The 23,432-nt window shown below is 38.7% G+C and overlaps 1 long non-coding RNA gene and 1 pseudogene across 1 annotated transcript; one reads left to right on the top strand and one right to left on the bottom strand.

The window, feature by feature from the left end:
* The first annotated feature begins 11,372 nt into the window (after window positions 1-11,372).
* LOC118723496 lies at window positions 11,373-13,700 on the top strand. The gene is made up of 2 exons (XR_004989275.2): window positions 11,373-11,731; window positions 13,671-13,700. It is a non-coding gene; the product is annotated as an uncharacterized LOC118723496 (long non-coding RNA).
* A 67-nt stretch (window positions 13,701-13,767) lies between these two features.
* Window positions 13,768-14,046, bottom strand: LOC118723494 (annotated as a pseudogene).
* Between the last annotated feature and the right edge of the window lie 9,386 nt (window positions 14,047-23,432).

The raw sequence follows: 23,432 nt of genomic DNA, 5'->3' as shown, positions 1-23,432 counted from the left end.
AGTAGGGGGTGTGCAAGAGGCAGCTGATCGAGGTTTCTCTCTCAGCGATATTTCTGACTCTCTATACCTCTCTCTGTCTCTCTGTAAAAAATCAACAAAATATATTTAATAATAATAATAATAATAATAATCACACTAACTTTACTTGAAGTTGCCTTTATATGTAGAGAAAGCATAAAGTTGATTTACTCTTCCCACTTAAATATAATTTAGGGTGACTCTGAGAAAATTGTCCATCTTTCCTACATTCTCTTCCCCAACCTATTTGACTGCAGACTGAATCCCCACCAATGTAACATCAACTTTAGCTTAAGATTTTGACTATAGATAAAACACAAATATCCCTAGGGAAAGGTAACACCTCAGAGTTAGTAAATCATTAGCAATATCACATTTGCATAGATCTTTACAGTTTATAAATCACTTTCACACATGGGATGCTTAACTTACATAATTGTGTATGTGACAGCAAGTCCAAGGTGATGACAGCAATGGGGCTGGAGAACTGTTGTGTGCTAGATAGTATGTACGCAGATCACCTCACGTAAAATGATTCACATACAAAGAAACGTGTGCATAAAATTTACACAAATGAAAATCACTTACTTTATAAACACCATCTGGTGTGATTCTCTTGACATTTCTGTCATTCTACAGGTGAGAAAACTGAGGCACTGAGATTACATGGCTCTTGGATAGTTATAAGAGGGCTCGAATCCAAGTGTTTCTGGAGGGCAGAGTTTAAAAGCTTGGAGAGGGGGGTGGGGTTATCTTGCAGAGGCAGGGGTCAGGGGTCAGGGGAAGGTGGGGAATCAATAGTGAAAGAAGGGGAAGAGAAGAGGGTGTCAATACATAGACAGAAGGAGCCACTGGCTTGTTCCTTGCATGTTTCAGTGTTTGGGGTTTCTGTTGTTTGTGTGAAAATATAAGGTGAGGCTGGATCCTTGAAAGATTGTTTCCCCAGGTCTACTCTACTCTATTTTTTTTTTTTTATTATAACAGGAGATTATTATGGACATTGAAGAAAAACTCTATCCTATTCCCTATTATAAGAAGGATGGGTCATTTTCATGACTAAGCAAAGTTAACTTAAGCTCAAAGCTTTGGATTCGCTGAGATATATATATTAATAAAAGCATAATATACTAATTAAACCAGACAGCCAAATGACCTTCTGGACATCATTCTGGATGTCCTTCCAGACAAAGCTCTGGTGATGGAGGCTGAGGCAGAGGGGTTAGGGATGATCAGGCAGGCGGGTGAGTGTTTAGGAGCGGTCCTGGATTACAAGAGGGATGTCTGGCTGCCAGTTAAGGCCTGATCCCAACTGTCAGTCGGACATCCCCAAGGGGTCCTGGGTTGGAGAGGGTGCAGGCCAGACTGAGGGGGACCCCACTCCAATGCATGAATTTTGTGCACCGGACCTCGTGTGTGTGTGTGTGTGTGTGTGTGTGTGTGTGTGTGTGTGTGTTATTGTTTTCTTCAGAGAGGAAGGGAGAGGGAGAAATAGAATCAATGATGAGAGAGATTCACTGATTGGCTGCCTCCTGCATGCCCCCTACTGGAGATTGAGCCTGAGACCCAGGCATATGCCTTTGACCATAGTCAAACCTGGGACCCTTCAGTCCGCATGCAAACGCTCTATCCACTGAGCCAACCTGACTATGGCTTTTTCTGCTTTCTCAGTATATATGGGACATGATGATCCAACCAAAGTTAACCTAAGCTTAAAGCTTTGAATTCGCTGAGATAAACCAGGAAGAGTGGCCTGCTCCTGGTCTAGAGGACCCCTGACTATCACGGGAGTGGAAGCAACTCTTCTCTCCTGCACCAGAGCTGTGCTTGGCCGAAGGAAGGGTCATGCTGCCTGGAGCCCTAAGCATTGACATGTCTTGGTGTAGGTGTGTTTTATATGTCTTGTACCCTTATCCCTGGGCCTGTAACACACTACACATTACAAGGGACCTTCAGCAAGTTTGTGCCCTGTTTAAGGACTCAAGTATTAGGCTTTGCTTGTCTCTGAGGGACACCTTGTGTCTTTCTCTCCATCTCCTGACTTCTTACCTTGTGTTCTTGTTTCCCTTTTCCAGACCCACCTCTCCCTTGGCATCTAACCAGCCCATCACTATGACTGAGCTCTGACCAGTGATCAGCAAGAAAAGAGAAGACAATTGGAAGAGAAGAGGTTGGTGCAGAGGAGAGCTGATGGGAATAGGCAGAGGAAAGATTTTGAGCGGGGTCACTGTTTGAGGCCCAGCTCAAGTGCCACCTTTTCCCTAAAGTTGTCTGTGAGGATGACACCTGTCCATTCTCACTACTCCACAACCTTTCATTTGCACCTGACACAGGGGCCTTGTCACAGTCTGTCTAACATTATAGCGACTTCCATATGGACCTGAGTTTCTTTTCTAGATTATCAGCTGTCTTGGGGAATTTTCCATTTCCAGAAGAAGTTAAAAGATTTACCTTCTTATCCCACACAGCACGCAGCACAGTAACTCACTTCCAATAGGATCCTAGGAAATGCTTGTTGAACCAACAAAAGTTGGAAATGTGAGATGATTTTCAGCCTGGGGCTTGTATTTCACGGAGAGCTCATCCAGTGTCAAAGGCAGCAAAAGACATGTGTGGGTCTGTGACTGGGACCTTCCTAAGGATCAAGGGGAGTTTTCCTATAGATGGGCCAACAGAGTCTCTATCTGAAGTAATTCAACCACAGAGAGCAACCAATAAGCAATTTAGGAAGTGAGGGAGGTACAATTATAAAAGGATATGTAAGTTTAGATGCTCATTTATTTATTTGATGCACCAAATTAAAATGTTCACAATAAATCTCAACTCACAGTATAAGTTTAACAGAAGGCTAAATTGAAATTCTATAAATGACTGACACCTGATTTCTAAGTATTAGGTCTAGTAATAATTAATGCCGTTTTCTAATACTTTTTTAAATCGAATTTATTTAAACAATACAACAAAATTTAAGCAACAATATAGTTGCCGTTGTTTTCTACTACTTGTGCTCAACGCTCAGGAAGCATGTTAATCCCTCTGTTGTAAAATTCTTGTGATTTTGATGCAAAAAATTCGGTCAATGCATTTTTGAGGCATTCTTCATTATTAAATTTTTTTCCAAGAAGAAAGTTTTGCAAAGAACGAAACAAATGGTAATTGGAAGGGGCAATATCAGGAGAATATTCAGGTTGAGGGAGAACTTCCCATTCCAACTGGCGCAGTTTTTCAGCAGTGATTCTTGCAGTATGTGGTAGTGTGTTATCGTGGTGAAGAATTACGCCCTTCCGATTAATCAGTGCGGGTTCTTTTTCTCTTAAAGCTTGGGCTAACCTTTCCAATTGGGCACTATACACTGCACTTGTAATGGTTTGGTTAGATGGTAAAAGTTCATAATGAAGAATTCCTTTAAAATTCCACCAAACACACAACATCACTTTTTTCGCATGCAAGTCAGGTTTTGGCGTGGGCTGCGGAGCCTCATTTTTGTCCAACCATTGAGGCCGCCTTTTCAAATTAACATACAGCACCCATTCTTCATCTCCGGTAACAATTTGCTCTAAAGACAGCAAACGGTTTTGACGAGAGAGGAGCGAACTGCAAATTGTGACTCTTTGATTACGGTTGTTGTCGGTCAACTCATGAGGAACCCATTTTCCAAACTTTTGGACTTTCCCAAGTGCACGCAATTGACTGGAAATTGTTTTTTGTGAACAATTTAAAGTTGTCGCAAGCTCTTGTTGGGTAATTTGAGGATTTTGCACCAAAAGAGCTTGAAGAGCTTCTTGATCAAAATTGGACACACGGCCTTGACCACTCTTGTCATCTAACAAAAAATTTCCCTCGCGAAATTTCTCAAACCAACGCTGGCATTTTCTGGCGCTAACTGCATCTTGACCAAGACACTACAGATGTTTTTTGCAGCCTCACTTGCTTTTCTTCCTAATTGGAACTCGTAAAGCATGCAGTGCCGAATATGCTCTTCATCCGCCATCTTCTTAGCCCTAGTTTTGCAACAAAAACCAAACCAAACACAAACTTTTTCAAGCAAAACTTGTTAATTGCACTTCACATGTTCTGTAGATACCACGTGTTTGAAGGTTATGTCAATACAAGTCAACGCCAAGCAAGATTTTAAACGAATGTTAAAAACGACATTATTAGTAGGCCCAATAAATACCAACATTGAAAGCCATGTTTGGCTTAGGCCCCCAACTTCATTATACGTCGCATTTAATAACCACCTTCAGCCTCCTATATTGAACCCATATTTGTTTTTTCCTGTCAATCCCATGGGCATCATCCTTATGTCATGTACACTAGGTGATAGAGATTCATGCCATTGAAGTTAGAAAAGAGATAGATGATCCAGCGAACCTTGATGTTGTTAATGTGATACTATTCTTTACTCAGAGTCTTGGCAATTGAAATTGAAGGTAAAAACCTGATTCATTAATAACAGAAATACTGGATGCACTTGGTCCAGGAAAAATAAAAACTGAGCTCATGTTGAAAGTCATGCGTACAATTTTCTGCAACTCAAAAATACTAGTAACAGTGTTTGCATCAACTGTCCAGGGCCCTCTGTTCATAAGTAATCACAGGGATGAACCGAGGTTTGAGATCTGCTCACTAGAGGGGGTTAGACACTAAGGAGCTGATTTCTCAAGGAGCCTTGAGCTGGATGCAAAGCTGCAGATCTGACCAAGACTCAGAGGCCAGATGGCAGACTTACTGTGGCAGAGCCATCTTTTCATAGATTTAAAAGAAAAAAAAAATTCATACATCTTAGAGTCAATAAATCAGAATAATTTTAATGTTTTTCTAATTTAAAATCAATGTTCACTGTAGGCAAAGAGAAGAGTCATAAAAATACCCTAACATATGAAAACATTTTAATTCACGTAAATGTCCACATCCAAAACCAAGCATGATTCATAACAGGTTTACCCATGTGGACCTGCTGGGTGGTGAACATTCCTGAGTAACAAAACCCGCAATTTCATATGGTTTAACTTAGTATTATTTTGGTAGTTTTTCCCCCTAATAATTTGCTTTTTCGCTTGCTGCTATATAGAGACGTATATTAACAGCTATGTATGAATATGTTACTTATTAATTAGTGTGTAGGCCTGGCATATTATGGGAATTAAAGGTTATTATCAAAATTTTGAAAGATAATTTTCTAGTAAATAAATCTCAGTCCAAATTTTATCTGAACTTATTCAGTCTTTCTTAATTCTGATGTTTTAAAAAGCTGTTTAAGAGCAATAAAAAATGCAATGGTCAGTGGTATCAATGGAGGACCACTCGTGTAAGCACTGTGTGGGGTAGAGAATAAAGGGCAATGGGTCTCGATTTCAAGGGATTGGCAATCTAGTCGAGGAAATGAGATGAATAGTGCTGCAGGAATGAATGAAAATGAAATCAGCAGAATTCCAGTGCCAGGTGGTCTAATATTCAGTTATAGACTCTAAGTGCTGTAGAAGCTCAAGGAAGAAAATCAGAATTAGTTGAAAGTTTTCCAACAAGCTTCCTAAAGAAGCAGAATTTAGAATGCAGCTCTGAGAAGGCAGGAACTGTGACTAATCTTCTCATTACTGGGCCCCTAAGGTCCGGGGAAAAGCCTGAAATGTAGTTGTTTTTTTTGTTTTGTTTTGTTTTGTTTTGTTTTTTTAAGATATTAGCAACTCTGATCTTTTCATGCAAGACTGTGATGTTGACTTCCAGACCAAAGATGTGTCATTAAAGATACTTGCAGTAGTGTGAGGAGGCCATTCACTCTTGTGTGGGGTTTTCCTAGGATCTTTTATTACAGGCGTAGTAAGGTTCTAGAACATACTTGGCTTAGGGCTACGGGCCAGAGTAAAGGTCATTGACTCTTAATTACAATTGAAATTTTAACCGTGGCATCATAAGTATTAACTGAACTAGCCATAGATAACCTATAATATATGTTCAGCAAAAGTTCATTGGGTTGGGAAATGAAGATGAAACTATGGGAAATACAAGATTACTTCTTGTAGGATTCAGATTAAAAGCAAAAAGCAGTAGAAGACTTTGAGGGGTTGGGAAGATATATTGTGATGAATTCCCCCTACCCTCTGTATTATCTTTAAAAATTTGGCCACAAAACCTTGTTCTGAGAAAAGCGGGAAAGCAGAATGAAAATTACAATGCAAGATTAACCAGACATTCAAAATGCCTTACAGATTTTGAAACTATATTCTGGTTTTAATTTGTTTGTGCTAAAGGATCGGGCCATGCATTCTTTTAAGTTAGAAATCTCTTGCCTGGCAAAACATTGCTGAAGGTTATAGGACCCACCAGTTCCATGGGTCTCATGGACTCAGCTCTTCTGCATGGGCCTGGGGCCCAGGTAAGCAATTTATATTAGATGTGTTTAAATTGTGTGACCCCATAACGACATTTCCCCAGATTTATACAAAATACAAAATCTGGCCTCAGTTTCCTCATTATGCACAAAATACTGAAGTAGCTTAAGGATTTAAACATGAATGTTAACCATGGCATTAGGAACCACGGTCTCCTACTAGATTTAATTCATTGGTGATTCATTCATTGCTGTCAAAAACAAGAATACACCAAAACGCTCTGAAATATTAATGGATCTATTGCTGCAGGAGGAACACTGCTCTGAGAGTTGCATTCTTGTGTGACAGTGGATACTAATGACCTCTATGCCCTTTGGTGGTCGGCTTCCCAATGCTGGCCTCACTTTCCTTATCTATAAAATGGGTTGGTTAAACAGGGTGGTCTAAGATTCTTTCTTGCTCTGAAACTATATGCTTCACATGCGATAGCTCATTCAACATATTTTAGGTGAAGGAATGATCCTGAAACTATTCGTGTGTATTAGCTCTGAAAAAAAGGCAAGTCTCTGGTTGAGGAAAAATTATTTCACCGAGAAAATCGTTCCACTAAAAATCAATCAAAATTTTATACAACTTATAACTTTGACTTGGGTATAATTAATGATTTTCTGGTTTTCAGGTTGGTTTTAGTGGATGTAGCTGAAAGCATCATGCACCTAGCTCATCTGTGTTAAATTGTGTTAATTTGGGGGGGAAAATCTCTGAGTGTCTGGGGGGGGGGGGGGGGGGCTGGTGTGAGCCATTTTAGCTTTGAGATGCCCTGAAGACCAAGAAATAGAAAGTAGGGGGTTAATATTTTGCATTTTATGTGGATTAGGTGCTTGGAAACAGAACTATCTCAGCAGCCACCACACTGTAATAGGGGAAAATAAAAAGCCATCACTAAGCCAACGTTCCTATGCATTCATGTTACTTATCTACAAGTGCACATTTTTAGGTTGGGCCTTAGTCAGTAAAACCATGTGAAGTTCCTCATTTGAGGTCCGTTCATCAGAGTGATGCCACATTTCTCTGACTGGGACCTATTGCTAGACGATGCTTTTTTGATTTAAGAATCATGGCGTGCATGGTATGTGCATGTGTGGGGGAAGAGAATCCAAATAAGTACGTTTTTTAATGTATTCTACATTTTAATATATTTTTAAAATGTTTTATTGATTTTTTTAAAGAGAGGAAGAGAGAGGGATAGAGAGTTAGAAACATCAATGAGAGAGAATCATCGCTCAGCTGCCTCTTGCACACCCCCTACTGGGGATGTGCCCGCAAGCAAGGTACATGTCCTTGACCGGAATCAAACCTGGGACCTTTCAGTCCACAGGCCAACACTTTATCCACTGAGCAAAACCGGTTTTGGCCATTTTAATATTAAATGGAAGGTATAAAGAAGGAAAAGGGGGAAAGAAAAAAAAATATCCTTATGAGACTTCTCTAAAGGCCACGCATAGACTCAGTATGTCAGAGTGTGACATATGGTTGCTCTTATGTTTTTGTCTCATTACCTAACAAGTACACTAAATGAATATTTGCATAGGAAATTGCACAAATCGTTTAACATCAGATGATAGCTACTGATGGATTTTATGTAAAAAGAAGTGGAGAGTAATATAAGCAGTATATGTGCTTGGGTGAAGTTTAAAAGAAGTGAATCCTATTTTATAATTTCAATCATTGCTTCAGGAAGATGAATATTTATTTAGGAAAATAAGATATAGGACAAGTGAACTAAAATAGGAATAAATAAATTCTTAACATCAGACTTCAGCAGATGTCAATTATCTCAGAATCGCACTGCATCTATTTCTCCTCTTACCAAACTTACACTCCAGCTTTTATTTTTTAATTTTTTGTGTGTGTGTGTGTGGTGATTTTCCTTCTTTGGATTTTACCTGAGTAGACAAGCATGAAATGAAGTTTTCACTGCATTTTACTAATGTCAGACATTCTTGCAGCTCAGTATCACTGATTAGTAACAGTCTCACTCTAAGGACTGGATGTGGTCTCTTTGTTAGATCTCCCAGGATGCCTTCCTCCCCCACTCCCCCCTCCCCAAGCCCTGCCCTGACAGCTGCAGGCTGCCTTCCCCAGGCTTAGCTCACAGCTGAATCCTTCCCCAGGCTTAGCTCCTGACCAAAGTGGGAGAGCCCTGGCCCCAGGCTCCATCTTCTCCCTATGGTGTCACATCCAAAGGCCAGTCAATGAGGATATACAAAGGCTGGGCCCCCCTGGCCTCAAGTCTGCAGAGTTCTGAAGGGTCACCCCAGCTCCTTGGCTTCCAATAGCACTCACTGATGCTGACTCAGACTTTGGTTGTATATAGAAGAATCACGTTCAGCTTTTCCCTGCACCAACCCTTTCTACCTCATGGTCCCTTTATTCCTCAGCCTTCCTGCCTCCCCAGATCCTGCCCCCTCCTCCCCCCCAGGAAACCTCCTGCATACTAATCTCAGCCTCAGAGTCTGTTTCCCTGGAACTGACCAAAGAAAGATAGGGAACTGTGGGAACATCACAGTGTCCACACTGAATCTCAGTAAGGTAAGCTCTTCTGGAAAAATTGGAACCCACTGTCTGGAATCTTAACACATTAAATTTGGTGTTTGTATTTTTTACTCTAGTGTCTAGTAGCATTTTTCAAAAACAGTAAGTGGATGTGATTGTGTTATTCTAGAGTGAAAATTATTCCTTTTACTTATTCAACTATCCTTAAAAACCTCATTCCCTCTTTTGTTATTTTGGGCAGTCTTTTAAAAATTGCAAAGTACCGCTCAGTATGACAATAACTGCCTCTTTTTTTTTTTAATAGTATCTTTACATGATTTATCTGCTAGACTTTTTAAAAACTGCATTAGAATGAAAAGTTAAAATGCTTGAAATGGTTTTATAAGCAATAATTAATGTACCTGAACACATATATAACTGCATTTCCCCTTATGACTGTTTTCTCATTGTTCTGACTCAAATCACAACCATAAAAACAATGAAAATTTCAAAAAGATAGCCCTAAACTGGTGCTAATTTGTACCAGTTCATTGGCTTAGGCCTTGTATTTTGTATGAAAAATCACTTTTTTCCCCTAAATATTTCAGGAATTTTTTTGGAGGAGTGATAAAAATTAGTAACTTCTGTCCTTCTTTTAACCAAGTTCAAAACATATTCAACTGAGATTGGGTTTTTAGTATTACAATCTTGAGAAAATTTGGGTTTTTAGTATTAGGATGTCTTGCTGGATTTAGAAATTAGCAAACAAAACAAAGTGCACTTTATATGAAAATATCTTGAAATTTTTATTATAATACATATCAAACACATATGACATATAGAGATTCTATTTCTCTATGAAAGAGAAATTTATCACTTTGTGATATCTTTTCTGAAGCAACACGATGACTCTTCAGTGATGAAATCAAGATGCATTTATAAATTTATTTGATGCTGAGGTTCCCCAAATTTTCATGCATAGAATGCAATCTTGTTCATGTGAAAATTAAGTTTATTCCAAGGCTGAGGTGTTCATAGCCCAATACAGCTTGCATAATGCTTTCCTTGATCAAACGCCAGCTCTCTGGGCTGACATGCCCAGAGCCAAGAAGTTCCAGCTGAGGCAAGGACACACTGCCTCACTGGCATCCATGTGAAGGCTGTATAAGAGCATCTTCAGTTAAAATGTGACCTGCCATAATAGAGCTCGCAGAGAGGTAGCATGGCCAGAGTCAGGGGTTCCAATAGCATGTGAAACACATGCTATTTATGGGTTGTATAGAGCAGTCCTTTTTTCCCCCAAGCCAAACTGCATCCAACTTTATTAAATACTAGAGGCCTGGTGCATGAAATTTGTGCACTGAGGGGGGAGTCCCTCAGCCCAGCCTGCACCCTCTCCAATTTGGGATCCCTCGGGGGATGTCCAACTGCCAGTTTAGGCCTGATCTCACAATCCAGGACTGCTGGCTCTCAACCCCTCCCCTGCCTGCCTGCCTTATTACCCCTAACTGCTTCTGCCTGCCAGCCTAATCACCCCCTAACCACTCCCCTGCCAGCCTGATCAATGCCTAACTGCTCCCCTGCTGGCCGATCTCCCTCAACTGCCCTCCCTTGCCAGCCTAGTTGCCCCTAGCTGCCCACCCCTGCCGGCCATCTTGTGGCAGCCATCTTGTGACCACATGGGATGGCTGTCTTGTGCGAGGGAGTGATGTTCAATTTGCATATTACCTCTTTATTATATAGATTCTTTTATAACCATCATGGTATTTCAGGTAGGACATGGACAGATAATCGTTAACAGCCGAAACCGGTTTGGCTCAGTGGATAGAACGTTGGCCTGCAGACTGAAAGGTCCCGGGTTCGATTCTGGTCAAGGGCATGTACCTTGGTTGTGGGCATATCCCCAGTAGGGGGTGTGCAAGAGGCAGCTGAATCGATGTTTCTCTCTCATCGATGTTTCTAACTCTCTATCCCTCTCTCTTCCTCTCTGTAAAAAAATCAATAAAATATATTAAAAAAACAGACAGATAATCATTAACAGTACACAACTTTCAAACTCCCTTCTTCAATGAACTACCAAAATCAGAAAGCCACTATAAAACCCAATCAGGTCTTCATCTGATGCTCTGAACAGGAAAAGTTTAGTGAGAGATGACATTTCACATTGAGCATGTTGTTTAAAATCTTTTTATAAGCCGACCATGACTTTAAGGAAATGAAATTAAAACAGCAGAGAATATCAATCTGTAGATCCACAATCTAAAAAAAAAAAAAAAAAAAAAAAAAAAAAAAAAAATCAATAAAATATATTTAAAAAAATAATAATAATAAAAATAAAAGCAGTAATATGAAACCTTTTACAACACATTTATTAGTCCTGTTCCAACTGTCACATTATGAAGGAATTCTTAAAATAAATAAATAAATAAATATCAATAAATAAAAATAAAAAGGAACTGCTGCTCTTTTGGGGTAGGTCATCTCAGTGGTGACACTAGGAAGTCCAGGTTGCCAACATACTGGAAACCAATATTTTTGGGTCAGGTCCCCATAGGTCTCTGATCTTAAGAGAACCAAAGTCTATGCTTAAAGTGGAGATGGAAAAAAGGACATAAAAACGAATTTTAGTTTTCCCACACAACAAGGTGTGTGTGCCAAGATGGTTAATGTGAGTCAACATCAAGATCTCCCTCCTCCCAGGAACCAAGAGGAAGTTTCTCAAAACTAGAAGGGAAAGGTATTTCTCCCCGATGTCATTGGAGACATTCTATTAGTACTATATGTCCTTCCCCAAAAAATAACAATGAAGTGTTCTGTGTGCTAACAACATAGCTTAAAAAAAAAAAAAGGTAAAACAGAGATCCAAGATGGCTGCACCCAGGTGAACACCTAGCCGCAGCCGCACACAACAATTTCAATAAAATACAACTAAAATATAAAACGGACATTGCCCAGAACTACAGGAAGGTTGACTGACTGGAAATTCTACAGTGAGAAGCAAGGAGAAAACCAGAAGGAGGTGCGGAGGAGCTGGAAAAGCCAAGGTACAGAGACACGGCGCCGAGAGGACGGAGCCGGAGAGGAGGGAGGCCGAGTGCCTGGCGGGCGTTCCCTAGCGGGAAGGAAATAAAACTCTGACTGTGCTGGGCCCCCGACTGCTCTAATCCCCAGTTTTAAGCCAGACCCCGGGGACTCAGGCTCAGCCATAGGGAGCCGGGCTGTAAGGCGGAACCCCGGGGAAGTGGCGAAAGGAGGTCCCGGAGGCGCGCACACTGCGCGCAGAGAAGGGACGGTCGGCTGTGCCGCGGGATTGCCCTGATGGGAAGGAGACTGGGGCTCCAGACTGCTCTGAACGCCACCTCCAACTCCACTTCCAACTGAACTGAACCCCAATACCGGACTCATTGGGGGAGAGCATAGACTGTTTGGCAGCAGGCGAAAATCGAGGGCACCTTTCTCTCAGAGGTGCTGGCAGCGAGCACTGAAGGACCCGCAGAGGGCGGGGCTGACGGAAGCCAAAGCTGCAGGCTCCACCCTGAAACCCCGTCCCATCAGTAACTGCGAAATGAGACAACAAAATAGATCACAAACGAAAGAAATGGAGGACAAAAAGCGTCTGGATATAGAGTTCAAATCTACGCTTATAAGGTTTTTCAAGAATTTCCTAGAAAAGATGGATAAGGCCTATGAGGATATGAAAAGAGATCAACTAGAATTAATAAGGAGTCATCGAGAAATGATAAGGGATCAACAAGAAATAAAGAATACATTGTCTGAAATAAAAAATATTTTACAGAGTCCTAAAAACAGAAGGGAAGATCACAAGAATCAAGTCAAAGATTTGGAACATAAAGAGCCAGAAGACACTCCTCCACAGAAGCTAGAAGGCAAGAGAATCCAGAAAATTGAAGATAATGTAAGAAACCTCTGGGACAACTTCAAGCGAACCAACATCAGAATTATTGGGGTCCCAGAAGATGAAAGAGAGCAAGATATCGAAAACATACTGAAATAAATAGTGACAGAAAACTTCCCCCACCTGGTGAAAGAATTAGACTTACAAGTCCAGGAAGCACACAGAACTCCAAACAAAAGGAATCCAAAGAGGACCACACCGAGACACATCATTATTAAAATTCCAAGAGCAAAAGACAAAGAGAGAATATTAAAAGAAGCAAGAGCAAAAAAGGTAGTAATCTATAAAGGAGCACCTATACGATTGTCAGCTGACTTCTCAACAGAAACCATGCAGGCCAGAAGCGAATGGCAAGAAATATTCAAGGTGATGAACAGCAAGAACCTACAGCCAAATAATCTACCCAGCAAAGCTATCACTCAGAATTGAAGGCCAGATAAAGAGCTTCACTAATAAAAAAAAGCTAAAGGAGTTCATCACCGCCAAACCAGAATTATATGAATTGCTGAAGGGGGTTCTTTCAGAAGAGAAAGTAAACAAAGATAAAAATTATGAACAACAAATACGTAACTATCAACAAGTGAATCTAAAAACCAAGGAAATTAAAAAAATCTGATGAACAATATTAACTATTGAATATAATAGAATCAGAGGTATGGAAGGGGAGTGAACTGACGATTCTTGGGGAAAAGGGGAGAGGGGGGCGTGGGAAGAGACTGAACATAAACTGTGCACCTATGGATGAGGACAATGGGGAGAGGGGAGAGGGCAGAGGGTGGGGTGGGAACCTGGTGGAGGAGAGCAATGGTGGAGGGGAAAAAAGGAACATTTGTAATAATATGAACAATAAAAACTTATAAAAAAAAAAAAAGGTAAAACAAAATCTGCATTTTTATAAAACTTGATTAAAAATGTATTTCAAGCTGTACAGTCACCAGAAAATACACAGTTATCAAAAATGCACACACTTCACTTGGCATTTCCAGCACCTTAGGCTTTCTGAGCCTGGTCTGTTTTGGCATCTCCATATTCTGCAGGATTATTCCCCTCTTTGCTAGCATCAGCTTTTCCTTTTCCCTTTCGGTACCTTCTCTCCCTTCTATGCAGGAGCCTTTTTTAGGCTTAGGCTCTGGCTTTGGAGGATCAGGCTTAGCTGATGACCTTGCTGGTCTTCTCTGTGGTTCGTCCTTCACCTTGGCTTTATCTCCTTTAGCATCCCCTTCAGCCTTTCTTTTGGGCATGATGGCGAGTGGTAGCAGGGTTGCAGTAACATGCAGGCTTTGCTCAAACCAGGTCGTTCTGCCTCCTCACACTGCTCTAGAGAGCAGTCTTTTAAAAGAACTGCACAGGGCTCCCATAACCTGACTTGGAAGCCCATTCTGTGTTATACATGTATCTACTTGGGTGTCGATGATAAAGAGGACTCTGGGTTGAAGTTTTAGAAAATAACTTGTTTCTAACTCTCTCTACCTGGATTGGTCAATTCTTTTCTTTGGGGTTACTTCTTTTAAAAAAAAATTTTTTTAATTGATTTCAGAGAGGAAGGGAAAGAAAGAGATAAAAACATCAATGATGAGAGGCCCCCACAATGAAGATTGAGTATGTCCTTGACGAGAATCAAACCCAGGCAGGCCCTTCAGTCCGCAGGCCGACACTCTATCCACTAAGCAAAACTGGCCAGCGCGGAGGCTAATTCTGATTTTTTCATATTTCACTGTGCCTGCAAAACCAACAACAACAACAAATCTAAATTCAAAGACAAATCACATTAATGCTGATATTTAAGGAAATAAAATACTCTTTGAAAGATCTAAATAATATTATCTGTACATAAAGATACAGATAATTATTTGTCAAACTTACGAGGTGTTGCAAATTTATTATGAACTTTTGTGGCAGGGGATGTGGTCTCTATCTACTGTCCTGATAAAATCTGATATGTTTCCAAATTGAATTAGACATCATTGCTTTAGTGTCTCTTACCTTCTTTGCTTTAGAAAAGGTTTTGGGCTTCCCATAAGGGAGTGATTGCTTACAGTCAAATAAATATGTGAAAATCTTGGTTAAATTGGTTTCTTTACTGTAGAACTTCTTAGAGCCTTTTACACAAAAATGCAGATGAGCCTTCAAGAAAAGGATATTATGTGTAGCACTTATCTAAATTATCTGATCACAAAATCCTGTGTGTGTGTGTGTATATATGTTCATTAATATGTATTGAAAAGAGAGATGCAAGGATCAGTTTTGGAAATGCTGACCTATAGTTTTGTTTTCTATTTCAATATTTAAAAAAGCTTTTCCAGCTTTGTAAAATGAATTGGAAAATTTAGATTCTCCCCCTCCCCCGCCTCCACCGCCCAATGCTTTAAAATGCAATAATGAAAAAATAAATTTTAAGTTTTCAATTTCTTCTCTGGTAAGATGGGCCAGACAGCAAAAGTCATCCCACATTTGCAGGTCAGTGAGAATTACTTATTGAGCAGCACACGTTTCTTTTCCTTTTTTATTTTTAACACGCCTTTCTTAAGCAACATAACATTTTTCTCTGTTTGACTTTCTAATCAGCCAACAAGCAATTTAGAAGAAATACAAGGAGATTAAAGATTCATGATAATGTGAGTGAATTGAACTTTATGGTATTAGCTTGTTCTCACCGCAGCATGCTGATCTTTGGTGGTCTCAGCCATCCATGTGGAGGCAAGGGTCTGTTAGGCTGGATAAGTCATCCTTGGTACACAACTGCCTGATAGCACCTCCCATGTGTAGGTTGGTGCATATCAGTAACTGTTTTCATTATCTCTGTGGTCTGTTGTAGAAAACTATCGAACCAGAGGAGGTTGTGGGAACCCTCATTTTGTAGCCAGTCATCTGAAGAAACCTGGGCTAGCGATTGGTATCTGAAGTAGGGGAAGTCTTGTGGGACTGAACTCTTAGCTTTTGGGGTCTACATAAACCCTGGATAGTAAATATGAGACCTGAATTACAGGACAGGAGAGCTGGAGAATTGGTTGGTGTGGGGAAAACTCCCATACATTTGGTGTCAGAGCTGATCTGTGAGTAGAAACAGATCATAGTATTACAGATTCTTGTTAGTAAAAGCTATCATTTATTGAGTGCCAGATAGGTTGCCAAGGCTCACCATATACTGTTTCTAATTCCAATGATCTTTTAAAACATTATTTTTGGTATCATTTTATAGATGAGAAAACCAATACTGACTTACTCAGCACAAGTTGTATTTCTAAAGTAGATTTTCATTTCTCTCTGACTCTCAATCCCTGCCTCCCTACATCCCCCTTCCCAAATTGGACTGTTAGTACATGCCTCTACCACCATATTCAACCTACCCTGGGCAATTTATTCAATCAATATGTACCGAATGCCTCCTGTGGTGCCATTATTTTGTGGGATGCTTTATGTGAGAACATACAGAAGGGTATTTACTCATGGCAATAACTATTTTTTGGTATCATTCTATTACAGAACAGGATGGTTAGGCACAAGATTGCTTAGTAATTTGTCCAGGGCCACACAACTAATGAGTGTGAGAGCCATCACTGAAACCCAGGACATTTGACTCCAAAACTGAACTGTATCTTATACATATGCATTCAGTATATCCATGTGTTATCGGTCAAATTTGGAAACAAAACAAAACATTATACAGCTATAGATTGATGACTTCATAGTGCCCATACCAAACTTGAAAGAAAAAATTTATTATAAACTTCATATGCAAAGGATTCAAAATAGAAAACTATTTTCGTGGATCTCAACATGGTATTTTCATGAGTTGCAATGTGATTCAATAGCTAATAAAGATCAGTTCAGTTACTTAGGTTAACTACAGATTCTTGTTTAGTAATTTTTTTTTTATCATCTCTTGATTGAACTTCTCTAAACAAAAGAGATTCCTATCATGACTCCTCCTGTCTAATCTCAAAAAAGACAAGGACAAATAAGATCACATAGGAACCTCTGAATATAATAGAATATCTTTGGTGAGATGCAGTTGGCTCATTTAGACATAGTTCTGCCCAAAATAACCTAGATGAGCTGGATGGAATTTATTGCATTACTAATGTTCTAAAGGCAGATTTCCCAGTAATATCTTAACCATAAAACTCTATTTAAACAAAAGGCTACTTGATACCACAGAAGAGACCAGAATGTTTTCATAGCTAGAGATTTCCAAACCATAAATACTTTCGTCCCTGTAAGCAAATGGGTCAGAAATACATATTTATGAGGCGCCCTGCATTTTTATCACCTCTGCAATGGAAAACAGTGTTTCATCATGACCCTTTCTATTTCTACCCTTGCTTTCTACTACTGATGGACTCCTTAACATATCATAAACAATCCACAGTGACAGACACTTCAGTATTCAGAAAGAAACAAAGGGAAAATATTACATAGAAGTTACTGCAACTGGTTATTTTTGAGCAACACGCTATCCATTGCTAAACTAAATCCAATGGTTCATTTCAGAACAATGTCAATACAAGGCAGCTGGGGAGATGGTTGCCTAGTAATTCAATTTATTCACTGATGGTATTAAAATTTTATTTTCTCTCTTATAGAAATAAACCCTCAATTTGGCCTGGAAATCTCCAGACATTTGACATTTGGGATATGATACAAGACTCATCATTTTTAAGTTAGCCTTTCTTTTTCTTTTCTTTTTTTCTTTTCCTTTTTTTAAGGAAGCATATGTTTTAAAAATATCTCTTTAAAAATGTCAAAATGTCAAATTGAAACAGTATTCTATTAATCATGGTTGCTGTTTTATCTGTCCTCCTTGCTTAATATGGTATATAGAGAAAGCGAATATGTGATTTTACATTCATTTTATAAGAATAATAATTTTGTACCCTAGCTAGTTTGGGTCAGTGGATAGAGTGTCAGCCTGCAGACTGAAGGGTCCCAGGGTCAAGGGCATGTGCCTCCGTTGCAGTCTCCTCCCTGGCTTGGGCCCTGGTCAGGGCACATGCAGGAGACAACCAACTGATGTGTTTCTCTCACGTTGATATTCCTCTTTCTCTAAAAATCAATGGAAAAATATCCTTGGGTGAGGATTAAAAGCAAACAAACAAAAAGAATAGTAATTTTGTTATTTATGTAAATGTTGTATGCTTTTTATTTTAAAATTCAAGCAATACAAAACTTCATAAAAAGAAATCTTAAAAATGAATTAGAGAAAAAACATGTTATGTTAGTTCATATAACTGGTGAGTTTGAAAAGTATAAGATACAAAGTAGACATCAAATAATACCGGATATATGCTTTTATTTTAGAAACAGTGCTTGAAATTTGGGTCGTGAACCATTACATTTCATTATAGTGAGAATTTTATTGTTTAAAATAAAATTTGTAGGTGACCTAATAGTAAATGTTATTTTCAGGTTCTTTTAGTTCCTATTTTTTTGAAGGAAATATTGCTTCATACTAATACAAACTCCTTTTATTAATTCATATTATTAAACAATTGTTATTAAGCACCCACAAGCAAAGTATTTTGTTAGTCACAAAGGTATCTAAGACTTCGTAACAGAGGCTGTATGTCCTCAAACTTATTTTCACTTTTTGGAAATAAGACCAGACTACATTTCATGGCCTCCCTTGTCATGAGATACAGACATGGGACTGAGTTCTGGCCAGTGGAATGTGAGTAGATTGACACACAACACCTTCAGTGAATGTCCAAAGGATCTCCCAGGCATTTCTCTAAAGGCTCTTTTTCATTGTCTCCCAGAAAGATCCAATGGAAGACTTTGAAGGCCTAGGATTAGAGGGCCACTGGATGGATGCAACCTATTTATCTGAATGCCAGTAAAGAGGAGAGCCCTCAACTTCCAATCCACTTTGGATTGACAGGGAATGTTAAATCACAGGGGTAGTAGGGTAATTTGTTTTTTATAGCTCCTTTCTTACCCTAAGTCAATATTTCTTAATGTTGCACTGTTGATTTATTGGACTAGATAAGTCTTTGGGGTGGAGATTATGCATTGCAGGATGTCCAGCGGCATCTTTGGCCTCTACTCATGGAATGCCAATACCACTTCCTCCCCTAGCCAAGGGGACATCTGTAATACTTTCAACAATAAAGATGAATTTAAAAACAAGCAAATAAAAAAAAATGCCTCCAGACAGTTCCAATGTCGCCCTTGAGGGCAAAACTGTCCCTGGTGGAGTACCATAGCCTAATATAGTGATGTTTCTGATCTTAAAAGTTTTGTACAGAGAGTCCCCTACTATTTTATAAAATGAGTTTCTGGAAGATCTGTTAAAAGTCAAAGGTCTGAAAGGTGAACAACATAGTGATATGCTATAAAGACCTTTGTTATAGAAGAGGACTAAAAAGATTAAATTATTTAATTGCCAGTAGCTTGTTATATAGATCTTTTTGTGGCAATTTTTACATTTTTTTTAAACTTCTTATTTTCCCTTTATAATTGAATCCACATTGACCAGCTTAAGTCCAGTGAACTATAGACTGAAACTAAGATGTTACCACCTGAAGCATATAGAGCATCTCACTTATGTGTAACAATTTTGTAAGTCCTGTGCTTTTTGTTTCTATAATAAGTTACTTCACAGTTTCCCATTTCTCACTTATATTTATGAAATAGAAAAAAATACTATGATATTTAAATAGATACCTCTGTACAAACAAAAAGTGGCAACATAGCCAAAATGAAATTAGTGCCATTTAAAAGGCTTCGCTATGGAAACCAAATGAGATAGATGCTTGTCCGATGTACAGAAGTCTCATTTTACTTTGACACCCATTAGTCTTAAGCCCCTTTCTCTATCCCCTATTTGTTCCCACTTTTTCATCTCAATCTCTAGGTTAGGCAGTATGTGTTTGGACTATTTATCAGGCTTCATTGTTGGCAACCTCAAGTCTCTGTGCCTAACATCTGCTCTTTCACACCAGATACCCTTTAAGGTGCTTTGTTTTCACTCTATGCCCTAGGTGACCACTCTCCTGGGTGCACCTTCCATTGGTCTGTACTTGTTTGGAGCATTATAGAGAGTTAGATACTGAGAGTCCAAGGATAAAGAAGGCAGAGTTTTTTGGTCTTTTAGGGAATCATAATCCCATGGTGAAGGAGGATATACCGTATTTTTCGGACCATAAGATGCTCCGGACCCATAAGACGCACCAGTTTTTAGAGAAGGGAAATGAAGAAAAAAAGATTCTGAAACAAATAGTGTCCTAAAATATTTTATGTGCATTAAAACCCAACATCACAGTCATAAACACATGTAATCAACCCTGTAAAGTAAACAGCAGCATTTAGAACCATTTTAGAGCCGGGCAAGCACACAGAGACCACACAGAGCCGGGCAAGTAAAAAACTTTTTTTTTAAAGTATATGTGTAGGCTATATTTGGACCATAAGACGCAGGGACTTTTTCCCCCCATTTATGGGGGGAAAAAAGTGCATCTTATGGTCCGAAAAATACAGAAGATACACATAATACTTAGAAGAATTTCATAAAAGCATGGACACATTAGAGTAACTAAAGTTCAAAAAAGAAACCCCACAGTTGGAATGTATTAGATCCCAATGCATTCCAGTAGAGAAGGTTAAAGGAATATCTTGATTGGAGCCAGAAGCATGTATCTGATGAAGGTCCTCAATTAAAATCCAACCACAGGCATGGTCTTGCTTCATCAAACCTATGATTGAAGCACAAAGGAATGTTGCCTTAAAAGAGCTGGTTTGGTCCAGTAGAAAGAGCATCAGCCTGAGGACTGAAGGGTCCCAGGTCTATTCCAGTCAAGGGCATGTACCTTGGTTGCAGGATCAATCCTCTGTCCTGGTTGGGGTGCTTGGGGGGCGGGGGGCAACCAATAATGTATCTCTCTCTCATATTGATGTTTCTCTCTCTGTCTCTCCACCTTCCTTCTACTCTCTAAAAAATCAATAGAAAAATATCCTCGATTAATAAAAAAAAAAAATTATTTCTTTGAACTCTTGGGAATGATTCGTTTTTGCCAATTGGTGGATTCAATAGCTAAGTCCTTGGAATCATCTTGTGATATTAGTACAGCAGAGTAACTAAAAACCAAAGAACGTGGAGATAGACCACTTGTGTCAAGATTACAAATCAGCCATGGATCTCCAGTGTGACTTTTGCCATGTAACTTAACCTCCTTTACTTCAGGTTTTTTCATCTGTAAAACTGGGAAAAGTAAGTTTATTTAATAGGGTGTTGTGAGAATTAAATGAGTTAATGAATCTCCGGTGTCTCAAACAATGCATGGCGCCTAATGAAGCTCTTGATAATTATCTTTTTTAATACGTAGTTATAACACTTTATACAATGAATTTATTCTTTCAAGTAATATACATTCACAAATTCTTTCAAGAAACAGGCATTGATGCTTTTATCTTTATAAAAATCACCTTTGTGTTTATATGGTTTTCTTTTGTACAGTGCTCAGTCCCAATTTTGTCCTATCCTTAATATGTGACTAGATTTCTGTCATCATCTTATGATTTCTAGAGCTGAGTTCTGAAGAGGGAAGAGTTTTGAATGGATTCTTCTTTTATTTATCTAATCAAATTTCTTCTACTCTATTATTATAGACGTTGGATGTTCATTTTGTTTCTTTCCTATACTATCATATTCTTTTTAGAAAAATAAGACTAAATTCACTTCACACAAAACACTGAAAGCCCCTCAGATTTCTCTGCTGTTTACATGCTTTTCCCATATTTTCCTTGGTCATGTGAAGTTTTGATTTCCACAGTGCCCTGAGTGTGAGAGATGGACTGTAAATGCCTGGAATGTTATGATGTAGGTTAAAAGGCCTCAGGAGGTATGAACAGACATGTAGATACCATAAAAACAATTGTGTGGTGATGACCTCCACCACCTCACTATAAAGTAGCCCCTTAACAACTTTATATGGGCAACATCAACAACATCCTTCTTCTCTTGATATAAAATAATCATAGTTTTAGAAAATATTTTTATAAAAAAGATAAGATTTAGAGATTAAAATTATCTCAGAGACAATTACTACAGAAGGCTTCAAGTTTTGCAGAGATTGTAGACCAGCTGTTTTCTATCACTCAAGAATCCCAAAGAGAGGGCTAACACTCAGCATGAGGTAATTAGGTTGGGTATGAAGAGGAATTCCTAATGGTAAGAGTGAAACATTAAAAGGAATCTTTTGGAGGAATGCTTGAAGATCTGAAAGAACTCCAAAAGCAGAATGATTGTCCTGGATTACTCTCCACATTGGAAAACTATAAAAGCCATGTGCTTTTATGAATGTACATATCTATCATACATTCCTCACTTGGTGTCCCTGATGCCCTCAATGGGTACATGTTGATGGTGGTGTGTTTGGTATGTATTTCTATGGATAGCATGCAAATTGTATTTTGTCTTCTCACATGGTTCTAGTGACGTTGTCTAGGGAGCTAGAATTGTGTTGGCTCTGGAATAAGCCATACCTGGCCAGGCATGCTGGCTCTGCTCTTCTGATTCTGAGATCTACTATGTGATATTTGACAAATTGCTTAATCTCTTTGGGACTTGGTTTTATATAATAAAGGAGAATCATGAAGGAATAAACCAATTAGTATATTTGGGTCACAAATACAATGCTAGCACAATATATTAGTTAAAAATGTATTTAACTAATACAAACATGAGATGAATGTATTCATATATACTTTTATGTACATATGAATACATTAAAAAGAAGTACTTTGTAAAAAAAAAAATTCCACAAGGCCTCATGTACATTTATTTAGCAACAGATTCTGTGCTAAGTGCCTTATGTACTTTGTCACTTAATTCTCATAACAACCCTCTAAAGTAGGTCTTATTATTTCCATTTTATAGATAAATAAACAGGCCAAGAAAGTTAAGTCATAATTTTCAAAAAAAATAAAAGCAGGGCTCTGAGGCAAATATAAAAAGGACATGGACCAAATATCTTATTGATACATAATATTATTAACCAACACTACCTCAATAGAAGTAATAAAATATTTTATTGAATTTATTAATTAAAAAAGGAAAATATGTTATGACCAGTTCAAAGAGATTTAAGAAGCTAGTCTGACCCGAACATATTTGGCTCAGTGGACAGAACATCAGCCTATCCACTGAGGGTCCCAGGTTCAATTCCGATCAAGGGTATGTGCCTTGGTTGCGAGCATATCCCCAGTAGGGACTGTGCAGGAGGCAGCTAATCGATGTTTCTCTCTCATAGATGTTTCTTACTCTCTATCCCTCTCTCTTCTTCTCTGTAAAAAAAATCAATAAAATATATATTTTAAAAATAAGCTAGTCTGTTTATCAGATACTTAACAAAGACATGTTAGCATGAGATTGCTGAGATAGAGATAGCTCTGGTTAATGTCCAGCAAGCCATTGATGATTGGGGTTTTCTATTCCATTGGAAATTATTTGCATTTCTACTGAACAAAAATGTGTAAGTTAGCAAGTAAATTCCTTAAGTATAGGAACATTATTCATTAGTAAACATGAGATGAATAGTATGACAATACTTGGGTGACTTTTGTCTGTCTCAATGTGAAAACGAAACAGATGAATAGTATGAAAATCCTTGGGTGACTTTTGTCTTTGTCCCCACTTT

The sequence above is a fragment of the Pipistrellus kuhlii genome, unplaced genomic scaffold (genome assembly GCF_014108245.1).
Source record: "Pipistrellus kuhlii isolate mPipKuh1 unplaced genomic scaffold, mPipKuh1.p scaffold_m20_p_2, whole genome shotgun sequence".
NCBI lineage: Eukaryota > Metazoa > Chordata > Mammalia > Chiroptera > Vespertilionidae > Pipistrellus > Pipistrellus kuhlii.
Note: the sequence above shows the minus strand (reverse complement) of the source record. Positions and strands in the feature narration are given on the sequence as shown.